General features: G+C 41.4%; 1 protein-coding gene across 5 annotated transcripts in view; it reads left to right on the top strand.

Annotated features, from left to right (window-relative positions):
• Window positions 1-18098, top strand: part of LOC122817661 (calcium homeostasis endoplasmic reticulum protein-like) — a gene marked incomplete in the record, with an annotated part of 1194300 nt that overhangs the window by 103997 nt on the left and 1072205 nt on the right.

The following is an 18098-nucleotide window of genomic DNA, read 5'->3' as shown; positions in this document are numbered from 1 at the left end:
AGCCGTGAACGTTTTCAGAGGTCTAGAGTTATGGAAGGCTGTTGCACAGCTTTGCTTTATTTCTTGATTTGGTAGATGTTAGCTGCATATGATGGGTGACTGGTAGGCTACAAGAATTGTTTTTAACCAGACAAATCTTACTGATCACCGACACAGACTTGAGAATCTCCAACAGTCATCTCAGTGGTGTAGAGGGATAAAGGTGTGACTGTTGCAAATACTCAGAATTCACGTAGCAGCTTGGGCACCTGAAGGAGCTGGTAGGGAAGGATGGGAGTGAGTGTTGCCTGCTCTCCCAGTCTCTGGGGATGGAGATGGCAGTGGCCTGCCACATGGGTGACATATAGTAGGACCACTAAGTTTATTCAGCAGTATTCAAGCCTGTTGAGACAGTGCTACAGTATGCAAGTTGCACAGTGTGTTGAAGGGATTGATTTGTAAGGTAGCTGTAGTGAAGCTTGGAAGAGCCACCATGGGGAGAGGGTGGTGCTGTTCCAGGGAACAGGGTAGGGAACCCCATCAGGATCACCAAGATGGTTTGCTACCTACTACCCACCCCGTGATGCAAGATTATGTGCTCATGGGGGAATTCCTGGACAGGAGCAAATGGACTTTAAAGGCTGTCTCCCTTGCCTGCGAATTCCCAGTTTCTGCAACCTCTGAACAAGTGGGCTAGTTGAGTACAGGTTGAGGAGGCATCAGCCAACGTCTTGGGGGGAGTGCTAAAAGTCATTTGTTATATATTTTGGATTCTGGAAAACTGGTTGTCAGGTATGCATAATAAGTACCAGTTAAGCACCAGGGATGTCCCTTCCAGTTTCCCCGAGCAAGTTTACTGGGGCTAGTGGGAGGGTATAAACAGTGACATTTTTGCAGCCTTTACCATTCAAGCTTCTGTACGTGGTTAGAAAAATCTTACTTGATATTTGATACGAATCAGGTTTTTCCATGATTTCATTACTATTACAGATGTCAAGTCTCGTCTTTACCTGCCATTTGTGGCAGATGTCTCAACAAAGCCTGGTGTCAGACTTTCACCTGTCCTGCTTAAGTTTGTATAGCAAGGTTGGTTCTGTCTGCACTGGTAAGTAGTGTTAATCAGATTGTTTGTTTCTCCAGGTGTGTTCTCTTCTCCTTTCCATTCCTCACAAGTTGGTCTTGCTTTTCCTTAAGCCCTTCTGTATGTTCTGTGATGCACAGTTTGATGCACCTTCTGGCTTCTTAAAGAGGTATATCTCCTGTTTCTACTTCCCAGGCTTCAAATCTGGCTGCATTTTTGGCTTTGATTGTTGCCTGTTTGGTAGGGAAGTGGCTGCTTTCATTGCCTTCATACTGTACTAGCCTTTTTGGTGCCACTCCCCTTTGCATGCACAGACACTAATGCAAGTTACACAGGAGTAGCTTATCTCATTTATGACATTCTGTAAACCAACGGGTTCAAAGAAGATTGCAGTCAAAGAGCAGCTGGTACCATTCTCACTGTGAACATTCACCTCCAAGAGGTTGACATAATTTTTCACTACCTGTCTCCCATCTAACTTCTTTGGAAAGTAGGCTTATGCCAAGTCTGTGACTTTTAGAATGAGGTACTCAGACTCTGGGATGGAAATCTCTAAGCAACCCTACCTGCAAAGTAACCATGCTGCTAGCTGAATTGCCCATTAATACTGTTCGTTAGATGATTAGCACCACCCCCTTAACCCCAACTGTGTTAGTTATAAAGGGGAGGAAAGTGCCAGCCCCCCCTTGTAAACCTAAAGTTTGCAGCTATGTCTGAGGTGAACTTCAATTACGCTACTTGTTTCAGGGGAAAAGTGGAATAAAATAATAGCAAGAAGGCTACCAAAAAGCATTTTTAAAGTTCATTTCTTTGTTCCCACCTGAGGTTTCAAGCAGATGTGAAAGGACCTTTCTTCTATTACCAATTTCAAACTAAGATTACCCAAGTAAGACGAACTGTTTTATTTCTCCAAGTCTTTTGGGTTTCTAATACCATGACAGGATTGGACCCCATTCCTATGACTGGGTATAATTAAAGGTCACATAATTGGCATGGTTTGTTTTTGATGTTCAGAAGTGCTCTTTGCAGCACATGCAGTGTGCCCAGAATTGACTCCTCTTGCAATTCATTCGAAGTTCATATCTAAATACAACTGTCTGGGTATCTTTCTTGCACATTGCTGTCATTTCTACCTGCAAATCCTGATATTTTATGACGTCTCTTTCCCGGTCTCTCTCGCGCTCTCTCTGTGAGATGTAAAGTCTAGATGCACCAGTTTCAGCGGTGTGCTATTTTTGTCTCTTCCTGGACTGCTGAATATGGTTTTCTCACATCTGTTTTTTGAACAACTGTTGGTAATGGGCGATATATGATGTTCACGTCTACTTTCTGTGTTCATGTTACCAATGTTTCTTGGCTACTTCTGTATTGTAGTACTTGCACAATCCCCAGTGTAAGTCTTGCCACATTACTGTGCCTTTCAGTCTACAGGCACTCTGCCATGATGTCACACCCGCCAGCAAGGTATGCGACGGTTTCCATTTTTTTTTTTTAAATACAGAATTTGCATTTGTTTGTTTCTCTCATATGTTCAATGGACCAATGTGAACGTAGTCCACTGTCCTGGGCTGCATTATTAACCTTTCATCTTTTGGTTTCAACTCTCCTCTCCATAACCATTCCTGCATCAAAACCTGATCAGCACAAGGTTGTTCCAGGAGATCTTTGTTCTTGCCATTATATTTATGGCTTTTCCACATTTCTTTCCTTCTCATCTGGTCCGTTTCCTTACATTCTTTGTTTTGTTTTTTAAGGAAAATTCACTTGTCTAATTTTTGTCATTTTCTAGTTTGATTTCCATTCCTGCTTGGCATTGTAATGCTTCCACTAAACTAACCAAGGACGTCATCTTAGACCTCTCTCCTCATGTTGTAAAACTTTCACTATGTATGGAACCTAATGCGGTCAGCAGATATGTATGCAGTCCCACACCTGAAGAGCTATACATGTAATCAGTTTCAAGGAAGCCCTTACCTCCTTCAAGACGTGGAATATATAATTTTAGTATACACCAGTTTCTATACATCATTTGATAAGCATGAAGCATTTTTGTTTTCTTGTCCAACTGATCCAATATCTTCTGGGGCCAGTTAGTCGCACCAAAACTGTAAGTTGTAACAGAAATAGCAAATTGGTGTATAGCCTGAACTTTATTCTTAGATGTCAAGGCTGTTTTCAGTATTAGTTTTAGTCTTTTGAAGTGTTCCTTGCTGAGTTTTATTTGCATTTGTTCATGTTTTATTGCTGATCCTTCATCAGTTCCCAAATATTTATATAATCCCTTCTGCTCAAGTTCTTTTATATCCCATTCGTGTCGCAGATTGATATTTTGTGGCACTGCATCTTCCTGTTTTAACAATTGCTTTTGCACATTTGTCAAGACCATATGACATTCTTGTAGCATATGTAAAGTTTTAACCCCTTGCAGTTGTTCTTTCAACTCCTCATCATCCACAAAATGTGGGTAAGTCTTTTAAACAAGTTTGTTTTGTGGGAAGGCAAACTGTAACCAAGACCTAATCTGTTAAGTAAAAAGCTTAATGGGTTAAGGGCAAGACAAAACAGGGGTTACAGAGTCGCTCTGGAATGTCCCCCTCTAAATTTTTATCCCTGGGATAATAATTTGCCATTTTTCATGACTTAAGTGCATAGCCATTTGCCACTGTTTCATGGTCACAGTGATGCAACTTGTTCAGTGTAGGATGCATCTTGTACATCTGTAAGCATTCCTTTATCCATGAATATGGGATGCTGTCATATGCTTTTTTGTAATCTATTCTTGCCATACTTAGATTCCTCCCCTTTTTACAATTCTGTATTATGAATTTGTTTAGCAAGAAATGATCCTTTGTTCCACGTGATTTTCTTTTGTTACCCTTTCTCCTATTGTCATGATTGAGTGTTGTTCTAAATGACTATATAAACTGCATCATTTCCAACATACAGTTTGTACATCACTAGAAGGCAAGTTACTGGTATGTAGTTAGGATTTACAAGTTTAGTTTGAAGGAGTATTGTTTTTTGCTTTTGTTAACCAGGTTGATGTATGTTCAGGATGCACAGATAAGTAATTCTTACTCTAGGCTAAATCTTTGTGTGAAGATGTTAATGCATTTACTCTGTTAGGTACTGCATTTGGCCCTCGGGTTCTCCATGCAGGAGCTACTCTTAATTTGTTTGTTTCTCTGGCCATTAATTTCATCTTAATTCATACCCTGTACATGTGAACTTCTTACTGTTTCTTAAATTTTTCGATCCATTCAGTGTCTTTGTTCCACAGGGTCTTCATCAGCGTCTCTCCAGAATGTTTCTTTTTTGGTGGTGTTTCTGTTCCATTTGCTTTGTCTTCCAGTTTTCTATAAAACTTTTTTGGTTCATCAATGAATTTTGTTCTTTTCCTTCATATCTGTCCACAAATCTTTTTAAATTTGTCTGCCTGTGCTGATATCTGTCTGATGAATATGATTAGGTATTGTGGTCTTGTGTCTGTTAGCATTTCACGCAGGAATGAATAGTGGCATCAGAATCAACTTGTCTATATACTTTCTCAGCCAGCCTTCATAGAATACAGTTTGCTATCACAAAATTTGCATGCCTAACTTAACAGCAGCTCTCTTATAGTGGAACCCGCATTGCTTTTGACACGCATTTCCAGCCCAGGACAGAGAATCCAGGGCTGTGAATTCACTTAGAAGAATCAAGTGTTCTTCATAAGATCACTGCTGTAGGATTGTTCATAGTGCTTGGGAATTAGCCAGATATGGATTTCTGGTTGCCTCTTTTTTTTTTTTTTTTTTTTTCCCCCATTCCCCCGTCTCTCTGCAGCTGACCATCTATTGCCAGGAGCTCTCTTCTTGTTCATTGGGTCTACTGGAGCCATCTTAATGTCTCCTGGACTCTACCTGACCCATATCTGTTCTTGGTGAGGAGAATGAGGGTGGTGGGGCAGAGTCATACTTCTGCTGCTGGTGAGTGTGTCATTATCCCACCAGCCACAGTAGCCTTGGAAGGTCTGCCGTATGGAGGTGTATATGCAGCCTCCTGACCAAGTGGTGCACTACTTGCAATGTGGGGCTTGCCAGGCAGTTAATACTGCTATTGTAGTGAGCCTAGGCAACTTCCCTTCCCATGGGATGGGTGACCTTGCATTGACCAGTTACTCCCATCATTCCTCACCTGGTCTGTCCAGTGCTTGTGCTGCTAGTTGAAGGCTGGTTGTCCAGGATGTACTCAAAGCTTTATGTCTTTGTGCCATGGGGTTTTCTGTTTATCCATTTTGACTTCAGAATTTTGGGTGTCAACATAATTGGAACTGGTCTCCTTTCCATGCTGTGAGTGTATTGGTAAGAAATGTTGTAGAAAAAGGAGAGGAAACTGTAGTATTCTGAGTTCATTTTACTGTACACTGGGCTTGGTAGTGTTTTGTCAATTTCATGAGTCAGCTTCAAGAAGCACCATCATTTTGGATTGTTCTTTTTAGTTAATTAATGTTGTGTATTTCTCTGCATTGTACTGTATAGCTTTAATTTTGGTCTCTCTGCTGTGTTCTCGGTCTTCTCTGAGGCTGATGACATTTCTTGAAAGGTTTGCAAGTATGCCAGTAGGAGTCGGGCTCTTCAGAAGGATTGTCACCTTCTTTGTATTTTCTGTTTGTGTGAGCCATCAGGTGTTTGCTTGTGAACACTGTGGTCCCATTAATAATAGTAATAATAACAGTAAAGCTTCAGTATATAGATAACTCAGTCTGTAAGATTCCTCTTGTTGTGAGCCAAGATATCTGTCCCTTCCTTTGGTTCTGGTAAATGTAAAGAAAAGCACCACAGGAAGATGGATGATTCTTTCATTTATTAGAGAGGGGGTTGATGGCACAAGGCTTGAGGAGGCAAGACTTTGGTCCACCTTTGATGCCTGTTTCTTAACTTCTGTGACTTCCATTTTGAGGTTCACAGTGGGCTACTGGTCTTGCAGCCTAGACAGGCATCAGCAGAAATTTGTGCTGGGTAGCTGAATGCCATTTCCCATGTGGCACTAGAGGGTCAGCCAAAGGTATGCATCATTAGGGATCACTGTTGGTATCTCAATGCTCTTTCATCCTATAATCTAATATTGTGGGCAAGAATACAGTTGTATTTTATCTAGGAGTCTCTAGCCTTATACTCTGTGGGACAAATGCTTATCCCAAGGATTCTTGAGCCCTCCCTCTCCCCTCCATACACTCCTCCATCCAAGCCCAACCATTTTTGTTTATAGGAGATTTGTATGTTAATATGTAGCAGTGTGGCACAGGTTGTATATCCTTCTCACTTGAGGGCCTTTGACATTAGGAAGAAAATGCTTCTCACACTACAAAAAAAAAAAAAAAAAGCTTTCACTGTAGGAGCTGTATTACATCAGCACTGGGGAGAAGTAACATCTCTGCTACTGCTGCCAGCTATCTTCTCCTCTTGGAAGTGATACAGGTGAGAAAGAGTCACTTTCATGTGATTATTTACCTATGACTTGTCTCCTCTGGCAAGGGGGGGGGGGGGGTTGCTGAAAAATTATGGGACACTTGTGAGAGGTACCCTGAAGTAGCCTAAGACATTGCCATTTTAGCAGCCTTCTAGGTGTTTGAAGATTCCTTTGGGAATTACTCATGGCAGCTGAATTCATAGCCAACAGATAAGATCTACATGGTCAAGGAAAATTGTAAATATCTCTCTCAAATTCCATTTGCAATCCCTGCACGGATTTCAGTTGATTAATCGTAAGGGTTCAAATCAGATATATCCACTAATACTGTTTCCAAAAGTAGATGACCTCTAATAATAGAGTTCCCAATTTGTCCTCTACCAGTTTATGAAGAAACTGGATAAATCTTCACTTTTTGAATAAGGACTATAGTATGATGGAGAGATTCAAATGGAGCCTTGAAGCTAATGTACTTAGACTTTGTTTCACACTGCTGTCAAGGTGAGTTGGCTTGCAGGTAAATGCAGCTTCTGGCACAGTGATTACAATGTATGCATGGGTGAGAGTCAAGCCCTTGCCACATGAGGCAAAAGCATATGTCCTCAGTGCTCCTTTGGATGTCATCTGTCTGGCCATATTTAAATTTAATTTTCTGGAGTACAACCCTGATCATGATAGACCAATTTCAGATCCTGTCTGAGGTTGCAGCAAGGATAATAAAATAGATTTGTAAAGAATGCAGTAGTGAAAGAATAGTAAACTATGTATTGAGAATAGGATATTCAACAGGTGTTCCATACTTCATGAAGTTCATGTTTCACTGTTACAGTCGTAACAAATGGGTTATCCGGCTCCCGGTATTCCTCGATTGGCCAGAATACCAAAGGTAAGTAAAAATGACATCGGCTGCCATTGGTTGTAAAGCACATCAGGGCGTCCGATACAAAAGGAGGCAGCCGACGTCACTTCCTCAGTCTTCCTTGCCGCGGAGCCTGAAGCAGAAGCTTTTCATGCATGAGTGCCGGTCTGCAGATTACCTTTGTTGGTTTCCGACTACAAGAGTTGACGTCTACTACAGCTAAGTACCTCTTTGGGGATCCTTTTTTCTTGCCTTAATGAATGTCAGAAAAGGTTAATAATTGCCTTACCTGTGGAAAGCTGATTCCCCATGGAGATTTTCATTCCTATTGCATTATCTGTTTAGGTCTTCCCAATTGTGATCTCTGTGCCTCCTTTAATCCGTGTACTGTCCGTCTGGTTAAGATTTTGGCTAGGCATTTTGGAGTTTGGCCTAAGTTTGTTGGTATGGCGTCTGCCAGTCTTCAGGCTTTGGATATTCTGAAAAAGCGTAAGGACAAGGACCATGACCGGCCTCAGAAAACCAAGTCCTCGGATGAGGTTAAGTTAGTCGTCAGGCGGGAGACAAGTGAGTCGCTTTTGCAGTCCCTGCAGTCTACAGATGTACAACCGCAGGCCTTGCTTGAGTCAGTCCCTTAGGCCTTCGGCCTCCGTTTTGTCTTTGACCTGTCGCCGGTTGCCTCTTCTGCTGGAACCGGAACCGTGAAGCTGACTCCAGGGTCAGAGGCCTCCGTTTTGCGATCTGACAGCAAACTTCTTATTTCGATTCCTGCTGCTCCTTCGGCGGTTGCTAGGGCCTCCCGAGTCCTTCAGGCTTGCAGGTAAGCCTTCCATTTGTAAGCCTATCAAAAGGCAGGCTCCAGTTCCTTCTAATTCTCCTCAATCCCAGATGGTTAAAATGGCTAATGATTTGTTAACTCTTATTAGGGTTTCTCACCCTCACCCTTCTAAAAGGAGTAGGGATGTTTCTCCTGAGGTTTTTTTCTGTTCAGGATCTGTTTCTTCCAGCATTTCTGCTGATGAAGAGGAATTTTTTCAGGCTTTTTCTCCCTTTGAGGATTCAGATGCAGAGGAGTCTATCCCTTCGGCCCTTCTTTTAGAGGATTTCTCTTTTGGTGACACTTTAAATACCCTCCGGGAACATTTTAAATGGAAAAGCCAGGATTATCCCCAATCTAAGAAATGGATTAGGGAGTTTCTGGATTTACCTCTGCATAAACCTCTTGCTATTCCCCCTGTGCTGGAAGTTGTTGATGTTTATCTGGAAAAATTCCTAGTCTCCAAATTCAGTTCCCCCTGCTCCCAGGAAACCTGACTGGTACTACAGAGTCCCTGATTCTCATCTATCTATTTTCAGAAACCCGTTGGCGGATGCAGAGGTTATTTCTCAGGGCCCTAAAGGAGTTAAGGCCTCTGTTAACAGGAATCCAGTTCCATCGGACAGGGAATCTAGGAACCTAGATAAGTGGGGCACGAAGGTTAATACCTCTGCCACCCTAGCTATTAGGACTACCAATTGCCTTTTTCATATGCTGAAGTACCAACAGCACACCTTGGAGGCTATTAAGTCTAAGATAGCAAGTTTACCTCTTTTGGCAGAGAGTAAAGACATGCAGGATTTATTGAATTCAGCCACTCTGGGTCAGTAAGCATTCTTTGCATTGTGGTTTTGACATTCTTGGGGCCTCCAGTAGGGCTACGGCTACTGGATCTGTTATTAGAAGGCATGCTTGGCTCAGAGAACAGCCTCTTCCAGAACCTGTCAAGGCTGCACTTTTGGATGTACCTTTGCATAAAGACAATCATTTTGGCAGCAAAGCTGAGGAGGTGCTTAAAAAGATGGAGGATAAGGCCAAGTCCATGCAAACTGTTGAGGATTTTTTGCAAGTTCAACCCTCTCGCTTGAGTAGGAATTACCCTTCCAAGAGTTGGGCCTTTCCTGATACCAGCAGACAGAACCATTCCAGGACTAGAGGTTTCAAATCGTCTAGGGAGCAAGCAGCTACTCCTCCAAGGTCTAGGCAGTGGCAGGCTTCCACTTTTAAGGCGGGAAGCTCCAAGCCTGCATCTCAGTCAAAACACTGTCAGTGACCTTTTACAACATCTGCCTGTTCTTGCTTGCCTGGACAGTCCTCTAGGGGGAAGGTTGGCCCTTTTTTCAGATGTCTGGACCTCTATCACAACAGACAAGTGGGTGCTCAGAATGGTGTCCCTGAGGCTCAAGTTTTCTTTCCGCACCTTTTTAGCTCCCAAGGGATTCCCAGATGTTCCTCCAAACAAAAGGGCAGAGGTAGAAAAACAAAATTTGTCTTGGTTTCATCTGGGAGCAATAGAACAGTTCCTGCTCAGCAGGTAGGCCAAGGCTTTTATTCCAGGCTTTTCCTAGTCCCAAAAAAAGAGGGCACCTGGTGTCCTATCCTATATCTTTGCATTCTGAACTCTCTTCTAGTAATCTTAAAGTTCAAAATGCTCACTCTGCATCAGTTGCTACCAGTGCTAGAAAAGGACTCCTGGCTGGTAACATTGGATCTCAAAGAGGCTTATTTGCACATTCCTATCAGAGAAAGTTGCAGACAGTATCTTCGTTTGAGTGGGCAAGCAACATTACCAATTCACTGCGCTGCCCTTTGGCTCATCTGCTGCTCTCAGAGTCTTCACAAAGTGCCTGACCCCAGTCATTGCTTTTTGCAGGCAGAAGAAAATTCAGATTTACCCATACTTGGACGACTGTCTGATTCAAGCAAGTTCTCAGGAACAGCTACTAAAGGATCTGGAATTTGTAAACACTCCTCTCTCTTCCCTGGGTTACACTCTCCACGAGGAAAAATTAAAAATGGTATCATCCAAGGAGAGAACATTCCTGGGAGCGAGTCTGTACACAGCCGCCCAGATGATATATCTTACCCAAGAGAAGCAGACAACTCTTTCAGTTTGCTTCAAGGACTTGGCAAGCCTGTCCCAGCTCCCTGCAAGCTCTGGGATTCATAGCCTCTTGTATTCTCATGATTCCATGTGCAAGACTGCATATGAGGAAATTGCAATGGTACCTCAAGAACATTTGGTGTCAACACACACAGGACCTGGATATGATGATCCCTCTGCTTCCATCCCTGCAGATGGAGTTTCTGTAGTGGGCAACAGCCTGTCTACAAAACAAAGGCATGGCCTTTCAGACACCTCCTGCCACTCAAGTTCTGACTATAGACGCATCGGATTAAGCCTGGGGACCACACCTGGATGGCAGATGCATACAGGGATGTTGGAACGCCCATCAGATGCACCTGCACATAAATCTAAAGGAAATGATTGCAGCTCAACAGGCCTTACTAGCTTTCAAGCATGTTCTTTCTCCAAAGACCCTGCTTGTCAGAACAGACAACACCACAATCATGTGGTACATCAACATGCAGGGAGGGACTCTCTTACCCCCTGTGCAGACTAAGCATGAATCTTTGGTCCATGGCAGCACACTTGGACCTGCATCTCCTAGCTCAGTTTCTTCCAGGAAGCCTCAAAGTTTTGGCAGACCAGTTGAGCAGACAAACCCTGGATCCTCACGAGTGGCAGGTGAACAGAGAAGTCTTTTACAGCATCATTCAACATTGGGGCGCACCTCAGGTGGATCTTTTCTCCTCCCCAGGCAACCATCTTCTACCTCTTTCGTGCACCAGACAGCATCACAGCAGAGCCTGGAGAGTGGATGCTCTGCCCTTCCCTTGGACATTGCTATCAGTTTATGCCTTCCCTCTTCTTCCTCTTCTACCCAGAGTGTTGTTTAAGATCAGGGGCGAACGACCAAGAACTATTCTTATAGCTCTGGACTAGCCCAGACAGCATTGGTATCCACTGCTTCGCAGTCTCTCCCAATTTCCTCCTTGGCATCTTCCTCTGAAGCCAGATCTTTTGGTTCAGGGAGAGAGAATCATTCTGCATCATCATCTTCAGTCCCTCCTTTTGACAGCATGGCTCATTGTATGACTCCTTCCTTATCTTCTTCCCTTTCCCAGCAGGTGGTTGATGTGCTGAGGGAAGCCAGGAGGCCTAGCACTAGGAAGTCCTACGCCGGCAAATGGGTAAGGTTCTCTCATTGGGTGCAGGCTAGAGGAGAATCATCATCTCAGCCTACCCTTCCTCTGATCTTGGAATACCTGGCTGAATTGCTTCAGGGTGGTCTTTCTTTTTCCTCTATCAAGCTCAATGCTTCAGCCATTTCTGCTCATTGTTCTTTTGCACGACCCATTTTCTGTCATCCCCTGATGAAAATGTTTCGCAGAGGTGCTTGCGACTTCAGAAGGGCACCTACTCCAGCTCGGAATCTTAATTTTGTTCTAGAGAAACTCATTCTTCCTCCTTTTGAGCCAGCTGCCACTGCAGATTTAAAGTTTTTCTCTTGGAAGACTGCCTTCCTCTTGGCTATAACTTCAGCAAGAAGGGTTTCGGAGCTGCAGGCTTTGATGGCTATGGAGCCTTTTATTATTTTCCATACAGACAGAGTAATCCCTCCTTTATGCCTAAGGTGGTTTCTAGCTCGACTCTCAATCAGTCCATACACCTTCCAACCTTCTTTCCTAATCCTCGAAATAGAGATGAAGGGATCCTACATTCCCTTGATTTGCACAGACAGCTCAGGTTTTACCTGGACAGGGCTAATTATCTTCAGAAATCAGCTAAGTTATTGGTCAGTTTTGCCCCTGGAGCTCAGGCAAGGCTATTTCTAAGCAAACCATTTCCAAGTGGATTGCATATTGCATCAACATTTGTTATTCCTTTCATGGCAAGGTTCCTCCTCAAGGGATTAGGACCCACTCAACTAGAGCAGCTTCCACTTCTGCAGCTTTTTTAAGGGGTGTCCCTACTAAAGATATTTTGGAGGCTGTCACCTGGTCTTCTGTTCACACTTTCACGAAACATTGTAATTTGCCTCTGTCTTCCAGGGCCAGGGCAGGGTTTGCCACTACTGTGTTGCAGGGCATTATCTCCAACCCTTGATTCTGTTGGTCCTCCCCCTTCTCTGTGCTTTGGTAATCAACCCATTTGTTAGGACTGCAACAGTGAAACACGATGAACATAGTACAGTTGTGTACACTAACCATAAATGTAGATGTTCGAGTGTATTCACTGTTGCAGTCCTGGTTTCCCTCCCTCCTGCCCCCTTTTTGGTCCTCTCCCGTTCTCTTTTCCTGAGGTACAGGCTGATATGAATATTTGCCAAAATTGCATTTGGTTTAGCCTCATTTCTGGGGGCTTCAGACTGTTATGGCAAGAAAGACTGAGGAAGTGATGTCGGCTGCCTCCTTTTGTATCGGACACCCTGATGTCCTTTACAACCAACGTCATTTTTACTTACCTTTGGTATTCTGGCAGATCGAGGACTACTGGGAGCCGGATAACCCACTTGTTAGGACTGCAACAGTGAATACACTCAGCAACTACATTTATGGTAAGTGTACACAACTGTACTTTTCTAGGTAACAGAGGTGAATGATTTGGTGTCGAAGGTGTAATGCAGGTTACATCACAGCAGTTGGAGGTTTTTCTTAACTTTGTTTCAGTCTCTTCGGCTGTTACTTCATCCCATTTCATATCCTGTATCTTTAAACTTCATATTCTTTTACTTTTTCAATCCATGTAGCATCTTTGTTCCACCGGATCTTCATAGATACTTCTCAAAAAAAAGTACCCATTTCTTCTTTTTTTTTTTTTTTTTTTTGGCAGTCTTTCAATTCCTTTTACCTTGTTTCCCAATTCTCTATAAAATAATAGTAAACTCCCAGACCCAGATGCAGTACCTAACTTTTGGCTAAACGTATTAACATCTTTGGATGAAGATTTAGCCATGAATAAGAACTATTTCTATGCGCACTCTGGGCAGACACCAACCTGGCTAACAGGAAAAACGATGCTCCTACTTAAGAGCCAACCTGCAAGCTACCCTAAGAATTATAGACCATTAAGTTGCCTTCAGACGATGTATAAACTATACACTGGAATTGATGCCAACAGAGTTTATAGTCATTTAGAAGAAAACTTAATTATGGCAGTAGAATAAAAGGGCAATAAAAGAAAGTATCAAAAATTAATCCTGGATTCCAACAATATTGTCAATAGCAGCAAACCAATGCAGCAAAAAATTCCAGGAGACTGGATCCAAGCACAATTCAAAGTATTTATTTGGACAATATAAAATGGAGAAAATTCAAGGTTAAGCGCTTTCATCCATGTATACAGACTTCTTCAGAACGTATTAGCAACAATCACTCACACTTAAATACATAAAAAAACCTGCCTTTAACCACAATCATTCAATTAACCAAATTGATTATCTTAAATTAAACTGTTGTAACATTTCACATTCACTTGTCCTACGTAGTGTATATGGTACTGTAGCAAGGACTGTATAAATTGCAATACATTATGCAATAATGTTTTTCAACAGTCCTGTTTTGCTCTACATATCTGAATGTCTAACAGCTATTAAACAATTGTATCTAATATGTTATCCTTGTATAGCAAGGCCTATGTAATATTACTACAATATAACCTCTTCCTTAAAAAAACTAACTAATTAATTTCTATATTAACAACATTCAATAAAACAATAAAATATATTATTAATAATATAAAACTCTTTAAAATAATATAACCTGTTGTATTTTAATATTTAGAATTCTATATGCATTTTAACAATGCTATTAAATATTGAATTCCAAATGTCAATGAAAATATATCAGATGTAAGTATAAACATAGACGTATTGAATACATCACAATTTGCCAAGGAACTATCAGTTGTTATGGGCTATATCCTAACTAAGGGTTTAGTGGGGATCATTTCGTTAAGTCCAGGTGGTACAGCTGCATTTAATGGTATCTGCCATTTCACTTCCTTTTCACCCACTACTGCCTTGATGTTTCCTCCTCTAGGATTGGGTCTCACCACTTCTAGAATGGCAAATTTAAAACCTGTACAACCTCGATTATTTATCAAATGTCTGGACAACACATTGTTGGTATCGGGTTTTCTAATACAATACAAGTGATCATAAATTCTGTTTTTCAAGTGTCAATCAGTTTTTCCTACGTAGTAATTCAAACAGGTGTTACATAAAGCTAAATAAATCAGATGATGAGTCTGGCAATTGCCGTGGCAAAACTTCACCTTGCTTTTGATATTATTGTTCAAGGTGATAGATGTTTTTTCAAATATATAGCTGCAATAATTGCAGTTTCCACATTTCTTAGTGCCTACTTTATAGCCATTTCTATTCTTTTGAGAATTATATTTTAGCTCTATAATTCTTTTTAAATTGTTGCCTGTTTTATACACAAATTGTGGTCTACAGGGTACCTTGTCTTTTATTGTACCATCACTTGTTAATATATTCCAGTTGGTGTTTATAATCTCCTTTACCTCATTACTGTGTTTGCCATATTTTAATATACAGGCTTTAGTGTATTTATCATCCATAACACCTTTGTTTGTATTATTATTGTTACTTGTCTCATGGGTGTTTTTAAAACCTGTACCCAATAAGGGTGGGTATTTCTGACCCCATTCATTTGATACATAAATAGTTATATCATTGATCATGTCTATAGGGTATCCTTTTTCCCTAAATAACCCACCAATAAAGGCAAGTTCATTTAACATATCACCCCTTGCAGATGTCATCCTGGCAGCTCTTATGCATTGTCCTTTTACTATACTACGTTTAGTATGGCAATAAAAGAAAGTCATATGGAACAAAGGATCATTTGTTGTTACAGTCCTAGTGCAGAACTGTAAAAAGGAGAAGAATCTTAAGTATGGCATGGATTGACTACAAAAAAGCATTTGATAGTATCCCACATTCATGGATAAGAGTACTTAATGTGCAAGATACTCCCTTCACTAATCTACTACATTACAATGACCATGAAACAGTGGCAGACCACACTGCACTTAAGCCATGATAAAGGACAAATTATTATTCCAGGGATAAAAATTCAAAGGGGAATATTCCAGAGTAACTCTGTCACTGCTGCTATTCTGTCTTGCCCTTAACCCATTAAGCTGTCTACTTTGCAGCTTAGGCCATGGCTATAATTTGGCTCCTAGAAAACAAATTGTAAAGACTTCTCATCTTCTCTTTGTCGATGTTTTAAAACTGTATAGCTCATCAGATGAACTGAAAGCACAACTGCAAGTTGACAAAACTTTTTCAGATGATAGAATGAAATTTGGTCTTGATAAATGTGCAAAAAAAGTCTTTAAAGCAGGAAAACAGCAGCACCAGAAAAACGTCAGTTTGGGGCAAGAATGTGATCTAAAAGAGCTTGAGCAAGAGGGAGTGTATAAATATTTGGGGATTGATGAAGGATCAACAATAAAACATGAACAAATGAGAATAAAACTTAGGAATACTTTAGAGGACTTGAATTAATTCTGAAAACAGTATTGATATCTAGGAACAAAATCCCAGCTACAAACCAATTTGCTGTTTCTGTCCTAACTTAGAGTTTTGGAGTGATTGACTGGCCCCAAAACGTGTTGGATAGATTAGATAGGAAAACAAGAAGGATGCTTCATGCCCACCAAATGATTTATAAAAATCAGTGCATACCAAGATTATATATTCCCCGTCCCAAAGGAGGGGTGGGCCTCCTTGAAATTGATTACATGTATAGATCTGTAATCGTGGGACTCCACAAATCTGCTGACCTCACAAGACCCAAATGTAGTGAAAGTTTTGAAACATGAGGAGAATAAATCTAAGATGACTTCTCTGCTTAATCTAGCAGAAGCATATTGGCCATCAAGCAGGAATGGAAATCAAACCAGAAGTAGATAAAAATCAGGCAGCAACTGAATGTGCCAAAAAACAAAATAGAGTATTAGGTGAAGGACCAGATGAGGAGGCAAGAAATGTGGAAAATGCATAAATATAGTTGTAGGTATAGAAAACTTATGGAAGAACCTCATGGGACTCCACAAATCTGCTGACCTCACAAGACCCAAATGTAGTGAAAGTTTTGAAACATGAGGAGAATAAATCTAAGATGACTTCTCTGCTTAATCTAGCAGAAGCATATTGGCCATCAAGCAGGAATGGAAATCAAACCAGAAGTAGATAAAAATCAGGCAGCAACTGAATGTGCCAAAAAACAAAATAGAGTATTAGGTGAAGGACCAGATGAGGAGGCAAGAAATGTGGAAAATGCATAAATATAGTTGTAGGTATAGAAAACTTATGGAAGAACCTCATGTTGCTCAGGAACAAATGCAGGAATGGTTAAGGAGAGGCGAATTCAAACCAAGAGATGAAAGGTTAATGTTGGTGGCTCAAGGTAGTAGGCTATGTACATGTTGGTTTACAAAGTCCATTGAACATGTAGAAGAAACCGAAAAATGTAGATTTTGCAAAACCAAATTGGAAGCAGTCACACGCCTTGTTGCTGGTTGACATACTAATGGCAGAAGAACTGTATATTGAAAGGTGTAATAATGTGGCAAGATTGTTGCAATGGGGATTGTGCAAACATTATTGTAATGAAGTGGCCGAAAAATACTGGAAACATGACCAACAAAGTATCATAGAAAATGAAAATTTACATCACATGAGATCATCCATTACCAACTGTTCAAAAGATAGATGCTAGAAAACCATGTCCATAAAAAGATAAAAGTAGCATTGATCATTAAATGAGTACGTAGCCTGTGGAGAGCTGAGTTTGAACAGTGTGTTTAGGTGAGGGATTAGTTCGTCTTTGAGCTCATGTAGGATGCAGCCTGGGACACCGTACGGTCCCATTGATGCTGTGTTTTTGGCTTTGGAGAGGGCTGTTTTAACCTGAGTGTCTGTGATTTCAGGGACTCTACTATCTTCTGCTATGGTTATGGGCCTCCTTGGGGGTGAGAGAGAGGTGAAGTTTGCGCTGAACCTGTTTGACAGGATGTTGGCGATATTGGTCAGTTCAGTGTATTTTGTGCCATTCTGCACCAACTCCGAGCAGATCTGAGCATTGCCACTTAGATTCTTGACATAGCTAAAGAATGCCTTGTGGTTATCTCTGGAGTCCTTGGCAATTTTTCTTTCAAAGCTCGCCTTGGATGATTTTATGAGGGATCGTAGTTTCGTGCTGATACTGATCAGGGATGTCTTTCCTTCTTAGGATTTTACTCTTTTCTGTACTAGTTTCCTCCTCCTATTGTATAACTTGTTTATGGCAGGAGTCCACCAGACTGGTTTCCTTTTCTTGGAGGAGTGAGTCTTCATTTTGCTTGGGATGGCATTATCCATTCATTCTTGTAGGTACCCGTAGAATGCATTAGTAAAGATTTTTGCAGCTTGGGCAGCGTTGTCCTTAAGCATGGGGGCTTTGAAACTTTCCACCTCTGTCTTAAGTAATGTGAAGTTTGCTTTTGAAAAGTTTTTCACGGTGGTTTTCTTGTCTGGGGTGGGGGTGGAATGTGGATATCCAAAGTGATTTGTTTATGGTCAGATCTAATCTAACCAGCAAGGGGGTTGACCTCTGGTGTGGAACACCGGTCGCCCATGTTGGTGATGACCAGGTCCAATATGTTGTCACCTCTGGTGGGAGTGTTGACCAGTTGAACCAGGGCGTTTGAGTTTATAAATTCTAGGAAACATTGGGCAAGAGACTTGGTACTTGAGTAGTTCTCCCAGTTAAAACCAAAAGTGAGAAATGCAACCAAACTGAAACGGAGTCAAAAGGCAACCCAAAAAAAA

The sequence above is a fragment of the Protopterus annectens genome, chromosome 13.part0 (genome assembly GCF_019279795.1).
Source record: "Protopterus annectens isolate FY-2018-M chromosome 13.part0, PAN1.0, whole genome shotgun sequence".
In the NCBI taxonomy this organism is placed as follows: domain Eukaryota; kingdom Metazoa; phylum Chordata; order Ceratodontiformes; family Protopteridae; genus Protopterus; species Protopterus annectens.
Note: the sequence above shows the minus strand (reverse complement) of the source record. Positions and strands in the feature narration are given on the sequence as shown.